The following is a 13,231-nucleotide window of genomic DNA, read 5'->3' as shown; positions in this document are numbered from 1 at the left end:
CAACATTTAGTTAAGAAAAAAAAAACATTTATGGCTTCATGCGAGAATCATACCTTCAGTCTACCTTATGTGTTTACACTGCAAAAGTGTTGACACCCCTTAAACACAAGCTTTGACACATTAACAGGATTTTAAGTGGTAGACCAAAACAAAGTGGTGCATAATAGTTAAGTGAGCCGTAACTACCATGTCTTTTTTGTTTGTTTTTTGTTTTACACAAATACAAATCTTAAGAATATGCTAAGGTTATATAATTAGCCTCCTGGAGTCAACATGAAAATGTTTTGATTGACTGACATGATCGATGGAGTCCTCCCCAGTCTAAAGTCTTTTTCAGCCTCTAACACGTCGTTTTCTTTCTTTCAAACAGTGCCCTGTTTTAGCTCCATCCATCTTTCCATCAATTATGACCAAATCCCTGTCCCTGGGGAAATTAATCCCCACAGCATGATACTCTCAACATTATGTTTTGGCCAAAAAGTTGTATATTGCTCTTAACTGAGCAATCCATTTTCTGCCATATGTTTGACGTGTTCCCTAAACATCTAGTGGCTAACTGCAAATTGAACTTCTAACGGCTCCTAAGGTCATGTACGTTTAAGAGCAAAGTATCAAATGTGACAAAAAATCAGGTTGTTTTTACTTAATGTGCATTTTATGGTTTATTGGGCATAAAATGATCAGCAATCCTTTCACATGTCCAATCAGGGTAATCCCCGAGTTGCATGGGGTCTCGAATTGTGAATTGTGGGTCCACTCCCACCATTACCGGTGTTTCAGTCCAGATTTGGTTGGATCAGAAGGAATAGGTCAAATTCAATTGACTGGGTAAACAAGCAATCACTGAAAAAGGTCAAGTATTCAATGAAATCTACTGACCAGCTTCCCCAGCTCAAACAGTGCAAAGCAAACTTAAGAAAGCAGTAAGTACAAATTTAAATTTTAAGCTAAACCTGAAATATTTTTAAATTAGGGATTCTGAAGATTTGAAAATTTCATATATCTTGACAAACAAATATAAAATATTGGGATCTATGCTCAGCAGGTGTTCTCCTGATGTTTTGGAGGTTCTAACCATCCACTCATGACTCAAACGGTCTCTGACTGATGCCATGTTTAACATATTTTGTGTTTATGCAAAATTAGTTATGAGCCCAACATTTTATTTTTTTATTTTTATTTTTTATTATTATTTACTGACTCGCAAAGAGGAATGCTGTAATGTCTGTTTGGTCTCTGTGCTGCTGAGGGCAAAGTCATTTTTGGTTGAAGGAGAACAACAGCAGCAGATGGCTTCTAAAAGGCCTATACATTACATCAAGCTAAATTTATTCAGTTCATTTCTTAAAATAGGTTGGTCAAACGAGGTGTGCCTAATGCCCCCCATGCAGCATGTATCAGAAAGAATCAATTTCGCCTCTACTGTTGCTTGCCTCGCTTCCCCTGGTTGTCTATTTCTCTTCTCTGTTTTGGGAGATGTTGGGAAGGGTAAATGATGGCAATTCTCATAGCGAGACGCAAATAAACTCGCCGCGGCAGAAGTAACTGTTCTCCGGCGATGCGTGCAGTCAGACCCGGACCCCCGCTGGGAGGCAGTCAGGGTGCTGTGCCGAAGACGAGGAAGCCCAATGGCAGGAAAATATCCCATCCCATCTCTGGAAATTGATCTGCTCCTTGTATGGAGAAAGAAAATGAGAGATTTTAATTTCATCCCCCCGAGTCCTTTGATAGAATTCTGAAATATTTGGGCCCAACCTGGATGGTGCCTCAGTGTTATAAGAGAGGAGGAAATAGCTGGAGCCTGAAGAGTTGTTGCCTATTTATATCTATGTATGTCTAAGTGAGCCATAAATGCTTTGTTATTAGGTACCTGCTGAATTCAATGTCTTGATGGCAAATGATACACTCACTTGGCTCAGTTTATCCCCATGTGCATTAAAAAAGCAATATTTCCACCAAACACACAGTTACGGAACTGTTCACAGCTCTGATAGCATCTATGGTTGTATCAAACATGCATGTGCAGACGCCGCCACATGTTTGCACTAACTAATCCTCTTCATTATAGGACAATTTTGTCACAATAAGATCTAGAATCTTACTTTGAGTTCTGCTTTGAAGAATTTCACCACAGCCTTATGTAACAATTATTTATATTTCTTTTAAACTTTCTCCCATTTTGTCAGTTTGCATCCACAAACTTCATTTGTGTAATAGGCCAACTCAAAGCTGATTGTAGTTGTGAAGGGCTTTAACATTTCCAAACACCCGCAGTTACAAGAATATAAAGAAATCAATAATGACATCCTGTAGGGGAAACTCAAGATGGCTTCTGACTGCAGTGTACGCAACAAAGTAAGAGACTTCACTGTAGGTATTTCCAAAGTGTAAATCATGCGAATGCAACATGGGCTAACAACTTTAAACTTGAAGGATTTTTTGGAGGTAATTTAAATATTCGGAGCATTTCCTCCAAAGGAGAATTGAGTTCAACCAAAATTTGGATTTGTTGGTTAGCAGTGAAACATGACTCAACATTAACACATCAACAAAAATCCCTTGTCTATATCTATCTTATCTATCGACAAGATAGGTAATCAGGAAGAGGATGAGGGGTGCTTGTTTATGTAAGAGACACTCAAATGTTGTAGTTAAACTGGATAAATAAACATACAACCAAAGCTGCAAAGATCAAATCATGAGTTAATATGACCCAGTTAAAGTCCAGACTTAAATTCACTTGAATCTCAGACAAGATTTGATAATTGACATTTACAGAAGCTCTCTCTTCAGTCTCACTGAGCTTGTGCTGTTTTGCAAAGTAAAATGGGTAAACAAGTCTGCAGTGTAAAGTTGGTAAAGCTCAACCCAAAAAATTTAAAATCTTTGGTATAAAAAAAAAAATGTGAAAGCCGCATACATTTTCTTTCCATTTCATTCCATTACTCACTACATGGACAACAGTTGGAAATTTACATTAGGGAAATTGTTTTTGGACAAACAAAGGAGCTGTGTAGACTTTAGTGGTATTGTTGGGCCAAACTAAATCTATTTTATCCTGTCATGTCAGAGAAACAGATGTAATTTGTTTTTTAATAAATACCTTGTTTATATTTATAGAGCTCAACAACCATTCTGAATATTTGAACTCAAAATAAAATTTGCATCAACAATTTTTTTTTTTGCAGCGCTAGTGGCTCGTATTTTTTCGACAGTAGGCAGACAGGAAGGAGGGTGAGGAAAGGGGGGAAGACATGCGGCAAAGGTCGTCGGGACCGGGAGTCGAACCCGCGATGTCCATGTCGAGGACTAAGGCCTCCAAACGTGAGGCGTGCTAACCCCCTGCGCCACCACAGCACGCCCCTGCATCAACAATTTCTGACCCAAAACTTACTGACATCAGGGTCAACGCTAACGCTAAACCCTGGGTTGAATTTAGCAATAGACCAATGTTACCATGCTAACAGCATTTTCTCCCCCTACCATCAGTCATCAACGAGGTTAAAAAGTATCAGGTCCACATCCACACCACTCTGAAATAGTACAAATCCTCAGGAAGTGAGGGCACTCAGCTCTCATAAACCCTCATTATCTGCTTCACTTAGCAGGTTATGTCCCTTGCAGATCTTCCTTAATGCACTGTGCTTTGTTTTCAACTATTTATTTAGTTTTCTTTTATTCGGCTAACGTTGGTGTGTGGTGCTCTCCTCACATCATTATCATGCATCACTGTATATTTTAATAAATAAAGGAAATTCAGTGTATCCAGACTTTTATCCCACATTTTCATTTGGCCTAACTTCAAGTTAAATTGTCTTGTTTATTCAAAAACCTGTTCGGATTTGGGCTTGGGATCATTTACAAACACTAGGTTGTGTCCAAGTTTCCACCGTTCAGTGGATCTGTTCGCTCAGCTGACTTGAAGTGAAGACATTGGGGGAAGTCATCCGACGTGAAACAGTCCCTGAACATGATGGTGCTACTTTGCTTGAAGTCAGGTGGAAAAACTTTATTTTAACTCCTAACATACTTTTTTCATATTGGTCATATTCTCAAAATGTATCATCATCCTACCTAACAATTATTCTCCCTATTATGATGATACCACCACCATGCTTGACTGGTTTTTTTTTGTTTTGTTTTGTTTTTTTGTCAAGACGTACTTCTTTTCATTGCAACCAAATAGCTCAATCCTTTAATTAATACTCTGTTTAAATGTTAACATATTTGTCCAGAAGCATTTGGCTTGTGCAGCTTGTTCTGCTTTTTTAAGTGTTGGTTTTGGAACAAGGCGTTCTTTTTTTTTGCTTGGGTCCTTCAATTCTCATGCTGATGGAAACTTCACCGAGGATAGTGACACCTTTACACTAGCATTGTCTAGTTTATGATAGCCTATTTATTGTTCTTGAACATTAAATCCATTTTTCCTTTCATCTGAGAGTGGCAATTTGGGTCAGATGAGCGACACTCGGACACCAGTTGGGCAATAACCTGAAAACTGGTTTCGAAAAGGATTGTGATGGTGGATGCTGAGCTTTGATTTGCTGTTCATTGAGACTAAGCTTACATTTGTCCGTGCTCTGATATCATCCTTGAATGAGGCAACAAGAAGGACGCTCCAGCTCTGAATGGCAAAAAAAATAATGAAGTCAAGTAAGAATGAAAAAATATTCCTCTCTTCTGCTGCAAATGACTTAGTTAGTGAAGGTTGATGGGACCTAATGGTAAAATAATCATGCCCTAAAACATCTAATATTGCTAAATTAAAGAAATATATGTTACATTGGAAAAGATTTTATTTTAGGAGGTTTAAAACTGATTAAATTACTCTAAACCTTTCTAAATTATAATAACAAAAAACTTTTTGATTAAATTAATCAGGCAGTAGCATCAAGTGACAGCTAATTAGCATGCACTTGCTCATTGTTTGCTGTTGTATTTCTGCTGAGTGGAGTTCTCGCAACAGGCTTCTTACAGCATGAAAATATAGTCATATTTCTATGGAAAGCAATTCAAACTTCCCTTTTCACATAGGGCATGTAAATGGTTTTTGGTGTTTAAACATGAAATCGATCTTTTTGTTGGCGTAAGATCATAGAATGATCAAACACTGGTGCAAAATATATCAAGAAATGGCTCCAATGTCATTTGCTCTAATTGGGTAATGCTTTGTGTGCTGCAGAGCTGCTGGAACAAGTATAAAAATTACAACACATTAAGAAAAAAATACAAATAAAGAAAATGTGATGAGAATCTACAAGCATGCATGTCACCTGCATCATTACTACCTGCTGCATTTATATGCCACATCAAACAAGCAGCAGCTTGGATTCTTGTATTTTATAATTACAACCCTGTTCCATAGTAAGTTGCAGTTTAAGGCTAAATGACTTCTGACATGAGCCAGCCAGTGCCACACACACACACACACACACACATTTGACAGCTCCATTTAACGCTGATTAGATTTGCAAGGACATGTAGTATACCCTCTCTGTGTCTCCTGCGTCGACTCTCTCTCTGTCTCTCCCCTGAGTAGCTTGAGTATCTCCTGAATCCTATCTATCGCCGTAATGTTATGCAAATGGTTTAATATGAAGATAAAAGACTGTTGCAGCGTGCGGCGCTCTCTTGGTTCACAGCCTCCTGTTTCCAGGACGATAGCTCTAACGAGGAGGGCACTATTTGGGAGTCATTAAATGATGGCCTTCCTGACATGCACCCGCTCAGCGCCATCGCCGCCCGCCCCGCGTTGGCCATTAAAGCAGCTCACACCCACACCAAGACACACACTGCAGACACCTTTTAGCGCCAGCTCCCAGTTTCTTACACATCACAGTGTCACAGAATAGAAAATTACACTCTCCTCCCACAGAGAAAATTGCTTTGGAATTGCTTGGTTATAAAGATGTGCTTTAAAGAGAGGGGGGGGTGCATGCAATAAAAAGAAGGACACACACAAACACAATTACTTAAGCACTCTAAGGACAATTCTTACAAGTTAATCAGAGGATTTACCAATTATTGATGTCAAAAGGATTTTGTTGTGCGTGTGTGTATGTCTTTTGTGGCCTATGTTTATGTGCTACTTGGGTTTCTCTTGGCATTATGGGTATTTAGTATGCATTGTGTCTGCTGCGCTAAATCATGGCTGAAGAGATCCTACACATATAAATGATGAGCTCTGAATCAGATGTTGCTTTTTGTACAGCCATTGTTAAGTGAAATGTGAAAGATACCTGCAGAGAATGAGGTTGAAAGAATGAAACATAATTTAATACACAAAGGCAAACACAAAAATGGAGGACTGAAGAGAACGGGTGCGAACCAACGGCAGAGGGGACAGAGATGAGAAGAAAATTAGCTTCACAGTTGAAACCAATACACTCTAAAAACTACTGCGCTCTTTCTGTAACCCAGATGTTGGGTTTGTACGGTAGGGAAAGTGTTGAGCAGTTTAACAGAACACTGGAATACAAAATACCATTTTGTTTGGTTGGAGCATAGAAGACTAGAAGGAGTCTTCAAAAGCTGCCATTTGGATATTTACAGTCGGATTCTCTTCACTGAACCTCTTCAACGGGATGAAGCAAGAAATGGTAAGATGGTAAATCTATGCATGTGAGTCGTTCAGGCCTTTGGAAGTGATGTTCTGTGAAGTCACCAGTACTTGCAGAATACAAAGAATTGGTCATAAAAAAAAATCATATTTAATAGACTTTTTTTTTTTTATTTAGTTATCCAAATTTAGTGATTTGTCAATTAAAGTCTTATTGGACATTATGAAGTTTTTAATACAGAATTAAAATAAAATAAAATCATTCACTCTTTTTAAAGATGTTTTAGTACCAAATCCACATAGTACATTGAACATTGAACTCATAAACAGTGTTAGGGAAATGATCCACCTTATCCAAACCTTTAGGATATGTGTACCAAATCTGCACATCAGACACCTCATCATAAACATAATTAACTTCCTGGACAGAACCAAAAATACCAACACCTGCTTTTCCGCAACCAAATATAATGATACTTGAGAGCTGCTGCTGGTACTTTCCATGGAGAAGAACCAAAATGCAGGCATATCAGTTCAAATACTTGATATGGTGCCAGTTACAATATTCACTCCTCTTTCTGGAGGACAGGCACTGCCTCCTCCAAAGCTGTAGTTTGGTCAGGTAAGCTTGAAGAGGAGACTTGAGGTGAATGGTCTCTGGACAAAGAATAAGTGTGTTCAACATCAGAGGGAAAAAAACAAAAACAAAAAAGAGGGTGTGTTTATATCCGTGTGGTTTTCTTATCAAAGTGTGTTTGACTGCTGCAGGAGTGTGGCTGGCGTTATATCAATCTGGGAATGATTATGTGTGGGTTTTGATGTGCGTACGTCCCTCTCAGTGCGCATCCGTGTGTAGATGTTGGTCTGTGTGGAGCACCATCATTAGGTCGCAGGCAGTCCCGGCTGTTGGGAGGCTGCAGCGCGGCCGTTCCAGCGGCCTCTTGGGCCAATTTAGGTGCAGAAAAAGCACTTCGATCCAGCCCTCCAAGTCTGCAGGTCCCCAGCGGGAGGCAGCGCAGCCCTGCAATCTATATTGGATTTATTCCTTTCCCATCTACAGGCCCCACAAACCCCACAGAGAGGAAGTCCCAGCTCCACACTCTCTCTCCCTGCCTCCCCAACCCTCCCACCCATCACCCCCCCGCTCCCCTCCAGACAACGTGTTACGGGACTCAGATGAGTACAACATAATCGCGTAATACCCACACACGCACACATATGAAGGCGCACTCGGAGGCACCAGTCTATCTTGAAGGCGCACTCCCCCTAACAGCGAGGAAGTTATAACAGCTCACTCTGTAACACTGTGGGAGCTGCGCCGGGGTCAGCTGAGATCTGTGACAGACAGACGAGCCTCATCCAACCCGAATAACATCTGAGCTGTACTGAGAACCATTGTCCCCCCACCTCCCTTAACAGAAGTGCTGTTCAGGTTTACAAAGGCCAGAATGAAAAATGCATTTTTATGATATTATAGCGTGGAGAAAAAAAAAAGAATTTACATAAAACTCAGACAAGGTCAGGAACAAACGAGGTTCTTAATTTAGTCTAATCAACTATCATTTGCATCGCGCCATTTGCGCAAGGTATTGCCACTAACTGAATAAATGGACTTCTTCAGACTCAAGGGGGGGGCACTCCGGTTTTGATAAGCTGGCAACATAACTGATTAGCATATATTACTTTGATTATCTCATTACCAGGATGATTCTTGCGGGATTTTTGACACTCGCGCAATCGAATTAAAATTAAGGCACGCAATCAATAAAAGGGCATCGCGGCGGTGAGAACACACCGCACTCCAGGTTGGTGTGTGTCTATATATAAATGGTCAACCGCTGATGAAGATGATGGAGGTGATGATTCGGCAGATAGCCGTGGCCGCGATGATGATTATGACCTCTTCAGCTCAGGAGCCAAAGCCGGACCTTGCGGTTGGTTTCACCAAGAGTGCCCGGGCTCTTGATTCCTGTGATCGCGGCAATAATCAGAGGAGACAATGGGGGCCGTTAAATTGCCGCTCTTGTGTGGGTGACCTATCCACCTGTTATGAATCCACGAGTGGCCCACAGGCGTCTCAGGCCTCCCCGCCGACCTTTTCTAAATCGATAGCAGCGCTCGCGTTTAGTGTCTTTTGACTGGAAACCATTTAGGGAATTGTGCGTAAAGACCCGCATGGTCTCAGGGATAACTTCATTTCAGCTTCGATAAATGATCAGGGAGGGATACACGGGGACCGTCACAAAAAATCAAAACGTTAAACCCCAAATGAACTTATTTTAATGTTTTATTATATTAAAGTTACGTTCTTTTATCTCAGTACAAAGCCAAGTGTTCTGTGAAGACTTCATAGGCTTATTGGAGAACTTTAGAGGAAAAATACAGTAGACTATGGAAAACACAGAAATAAAGATGTCAAGTTTAAAGGTTGTCTTGCTATGAAACAGTAATTTTTTGTTTTTGTTTTTGCCTCGAATAGCTCAGAAACATAACCGGAGAGAGGATTACACAGCTTCAAATCAATCCAACCAACCAAGACATGGCTACCTAGCAGCCAATGAACTAATGGTAACCTTGGAGGAGCTACAGCGATCTAAGGTGGAAGACTCTGTTGGTTGTGCATTTCACACATCTGGTCTATGTGGAAAAGAAGAAGTTGGGTAGAGCTACATCCAGGGACACACTGGGTAAAAAAAATAAAAATGGCTGCAGATAGGCTGAGACTCTAAGGACTTCCACCTTCAAGAAGAAAAGTGCTGACCAAAGATGGCATTATTCTTTGGGCATATTTTGATTTGGGGGCTTTGCTCTTTCTTTAAGAATATCACCTCCACAAACAGAGTTTGAATACAGAGTTGGTGGATTTGGGAGAATGGGCCAAGTGAACAAATCCAGGTCAAACTCAAAGACATTAAACTTGAAGCATCAGATTGTAATTAAAACACGACAACCAAAAATTTATATTAAATTTTTTATTTAAAATATTTTAGATTATCTGTGCTGAAACCATCAAATAAAATTTAGTAATATTTTTATTCTTAATAAACAGATGTTTCGGGCCCTACACAGCGGTTTTGGGCAGGCTGGGGTACAAAAACAAACTCTAAACTCTGGACCGACAATAGGATAAAGTTTCAATTAAATATATTCATTTGATGGATGAGTCTAGTCAAAGTCCAGTCGCAAATCCAACCAATCATATATAACAAGACATGAAATGTGTTGTCCAAAGACATTCTCATGTTTTTTTCTGAGGTTGAGCAATTTACAAAGAAGAATTGACAGAAAGTTTAGTCTCAAAATGTGGTTTTACCAAGTACTGCCTAATGGGCAATGATTACATATTCCTGCCTCACTTTTCAGATTTTCATTGGAAAAGATCCATGTCTCTTTTTTCATCTAAATCACAAATGTGTTATTTTGTGCTGCCTATCACGTAAAGTCCAAATAAAACACTTTGTTTGTTGTTTCAACGTGACGGTTACAAAATGGGAAAATAGTCAAGACGTGAAATTCAAAGTATTGTCAGATACCTGAAAGGACCTAAAACATTTAATTGTAGTTGGATTTGACTGCAGCTTGACGTTTCAAATTCAGCACATTGTGTCTTGTCTTGCGTGTTTATGCAGATCATCCAGTCTGGCTGGAGGATGAAGATCTGGAACTCCTCCTCTCCCTAACAGACTCACTTGTTTGCGCATTAACCGGGGAGCAAGGGCGCACGTCCGCGTTTTAAATTCATGATGCAAATAATTACAGGGTTGGAAAATTGATTTCCTTATAGGCTTCCACCTTCTCCGGCAAAAAAAAAAACGCGGCCTCCGAAATCCCCCCTCCTCTCTTTAAAGAAAAGCTACTTCTGCTGAAGCATTAAGTCATTAATTATTTTTTCCTTACATAAGGACAAATTATCGAGTCAGTTGAACGAAATTAGAACCCTTTGTTTCAGATCAGACCGTATTACCGCTGGAAATTACGGATGATGGCTGCGTGCGCGCTCGCCTTTGTTGTTTCGATCATTGCCTGTCGCTCTGAACCCGCGCTAACAAAGTCATTAAATTGACTCCCTCTCGCTCCCATTATGCCGGCTGTTAATAACCGCTAATTAACTTTGCTTACGCGCGCCTTAAAAGCTTCCCTCCTCTTCTTCCCTCTCTCCCCACTTTCTTCTTATTATTCTGCTGCTTGGCCTCTCAAGCAAAGCAAGTGTCCAATTATGTCAGCGCGCGAGGATGGATGCAGGATAGGCCATCAAGGCCACTAAGTTTGGTACACAGGAACTCGGCAAAATACTCAATTTAACCTTACTGTTAGCTAAGCGTCAGATTTTCACATCTCTTCAGAGCCCGTATTCATGCTACGGTTAATGTGGTCAACACAGCGGGCTGTTCATGAGACAGCCAGGTGCAGGAATCGGCGAAATAAGCCGCTTGCTTACAACCTCCAGAGCAGCAGAGGGCGCACAAGAGCACTCTGCTCCACATACTGAACACAGATGTGGAAACTTCAAATCAATAATTAATGAATGTTATTGGTTAAATCTGCTTGGAAGGTTTATGGTTTGCAAATTTGAAACAGGATTGCACAGTTATATAGGCAAACACATATTGCGATACCATTGTTAAATATTTTGATAACTACGTCCATCGGAAATGATTAGTATTTACTCTATCTTTTACTTCTGTGATCATTAAAATCTGAGTCATGTATCTGGTGTAGGGATCAAGGGTGATAAAAGTTGCAAAAGACATCACTCAGTCAGAATATGGATGGCAGTTTGTGTTTTATTATTGTTACTAATGTGGCTTGTTTTTGTTTGAGTGCTGTCCTCCGGCTCTTGGCTGTAGAAATAATTAGATTAAATTAATATTGACATGTTGCACTCCAGACACCAGTGCCAGATCAAATGAGTGAGTCAGATATTACTTTGTCTTCCCAGTTCACTTACTGTTACTTATTTAATACATCATTTGAAGTGATAGTTCAGAAATAGTTCAAAGTGGATTTCTTTTGCAAGTTTCCAGCCAGTTAATATTGTGACATCAGTTGAATTTCTTTGTAACTCTTCAGTATAAATTCAGATTAGCTTGTCCCAGAGGACAAAGCTAACAGCCAGTCCGAGATGGGCCAAGACCAAAGTTGGCTTCAACATGTACGTCATAAAAAATTTTTATAAACCTTTCAGCTATCATCATATTTGCTTTAGGGGGTTATTTAGATAAATATGAATTGAAAGTCTTTATTTCAAGACAAAACGTAGTCAATATAATTTAGAAAGAAACAAAAATTGAGAAAATGGAGGTTGGAGGAAGGAGTTTGCTGGTGAAGATTGCTGGTGAAACACCAGCAATCTTCTTCTTGAAACACCCACTGAGAACAAAACACTGGGTCATGTTTAATCATATACATAAGTAAGACTGTAAAAATCAATAAAGTACTGTATAAATCGTGAACGTATTTCTACTTTTTACATTGCCTTAATACCAGTATGTGTTTGATAGTGGAAGAGATTGCTTGCTTTGCATCTTACCTTGTTGTTCAATATAAATAATTATCAAATGGTCCAAATCAAATTCTGCTCAAGGCCAAACCCAATGTTGAGCCGGCACTGGCTCAAGAAATCTTACAGTTGATGGAAGAGGTACATTCTTACTAGTTCACTGTCAGTGTATAAAACTGTCTGTGCATCTATTTGAGCAGTGTGCTTATCTGTCCAGGAGATGGCGCCAGTGGAATGACCTCCAAGCCATTAAGGCCCATCCTGCTGGTCCTTGATAATGAACTTCATTGGAGCTTACAGGCTTGAAGGCCTTTACAGCAGAGGATAACCTATACTTGTAAATAAGGCATGCAGCATGTATCACAAGAAATATGGATCAGTGAGCAAATTATTTTTATAATAAAATGCTAAAAGCAAAGGGCCAGAGTAAAAAATAATAGTTGAAAACAGAGAAAGGCCGCTATATTTATAATCATCAACAACAGACTGCGCCTAGAACAAAATAATGAACTCTCCATAGCCCGGTGTTTCCCCTGGATATTATCAAGTTATGATGTTATGAAAATACAAAGAAGGCGCTGATGATGGTGCTGCAACGAAAAGCGCCATCTCTTCACCTGCACGTCAAACAGACGGAAAAATTGGAAATGTGAAAATTGCGCTCATGTCTGTCCCCTCCCTCCCATAATGTATGCGCGTAATTAGTGCATTTAAACAAAGCGCGGATGTCCTGCTGGCTGAAATGGCGGCTGACATCTCTTTTTCCGCGGGGTTAATAACAGAGTGCGGATAAATGAATCAAATTGTGGCCCCCAAATTACAGAGCGACTCTAAATACCCGTCTGTATTACGCGCGTCTGTTTGTGACCGTGCAGGGGGAAAAGAAAAGGCATAACATTTTATATTGTTATTACGCTCATTATAGTGCTGATTTGCGCGCAAATAAACAAGCTTGGGAAGTTTGTGGCACCACAAAGAAAAAAAAAAAAAAAGTTGAGGACGGATTCAACCTGACACCATCTGTGGAGGTGATACTGTGATAGAACTGCTATCGTCACAAATGCGGAAAAGGTCTTGGAGGAAGTGTGAGATGTTATAAATAAAGATGTTATTGTTTTTCTGTTGTTGCATTTTTTTTTTTTCTATGATAAAGCACCAACTGTTAATCTAAA

Source organism: Xiphophorus couchianus, chromosome 21, assembly GCF_001444195.1.
Source record: "Xiphophorus couchianus chromosome 21, X_couchianus-1.0, whole genome shotgun sequence".
NCBI classification, from domain to species: domain Eukaryota; kingdom Metazoa; phylum Chordata; class Actinopteri; order Cyprinodontiformes; family Poeciliidae; genus Xiphophorus; species Xiphophorus couchianus.
Note: the sequence above shows the minus strand (reverse complement) of the source record.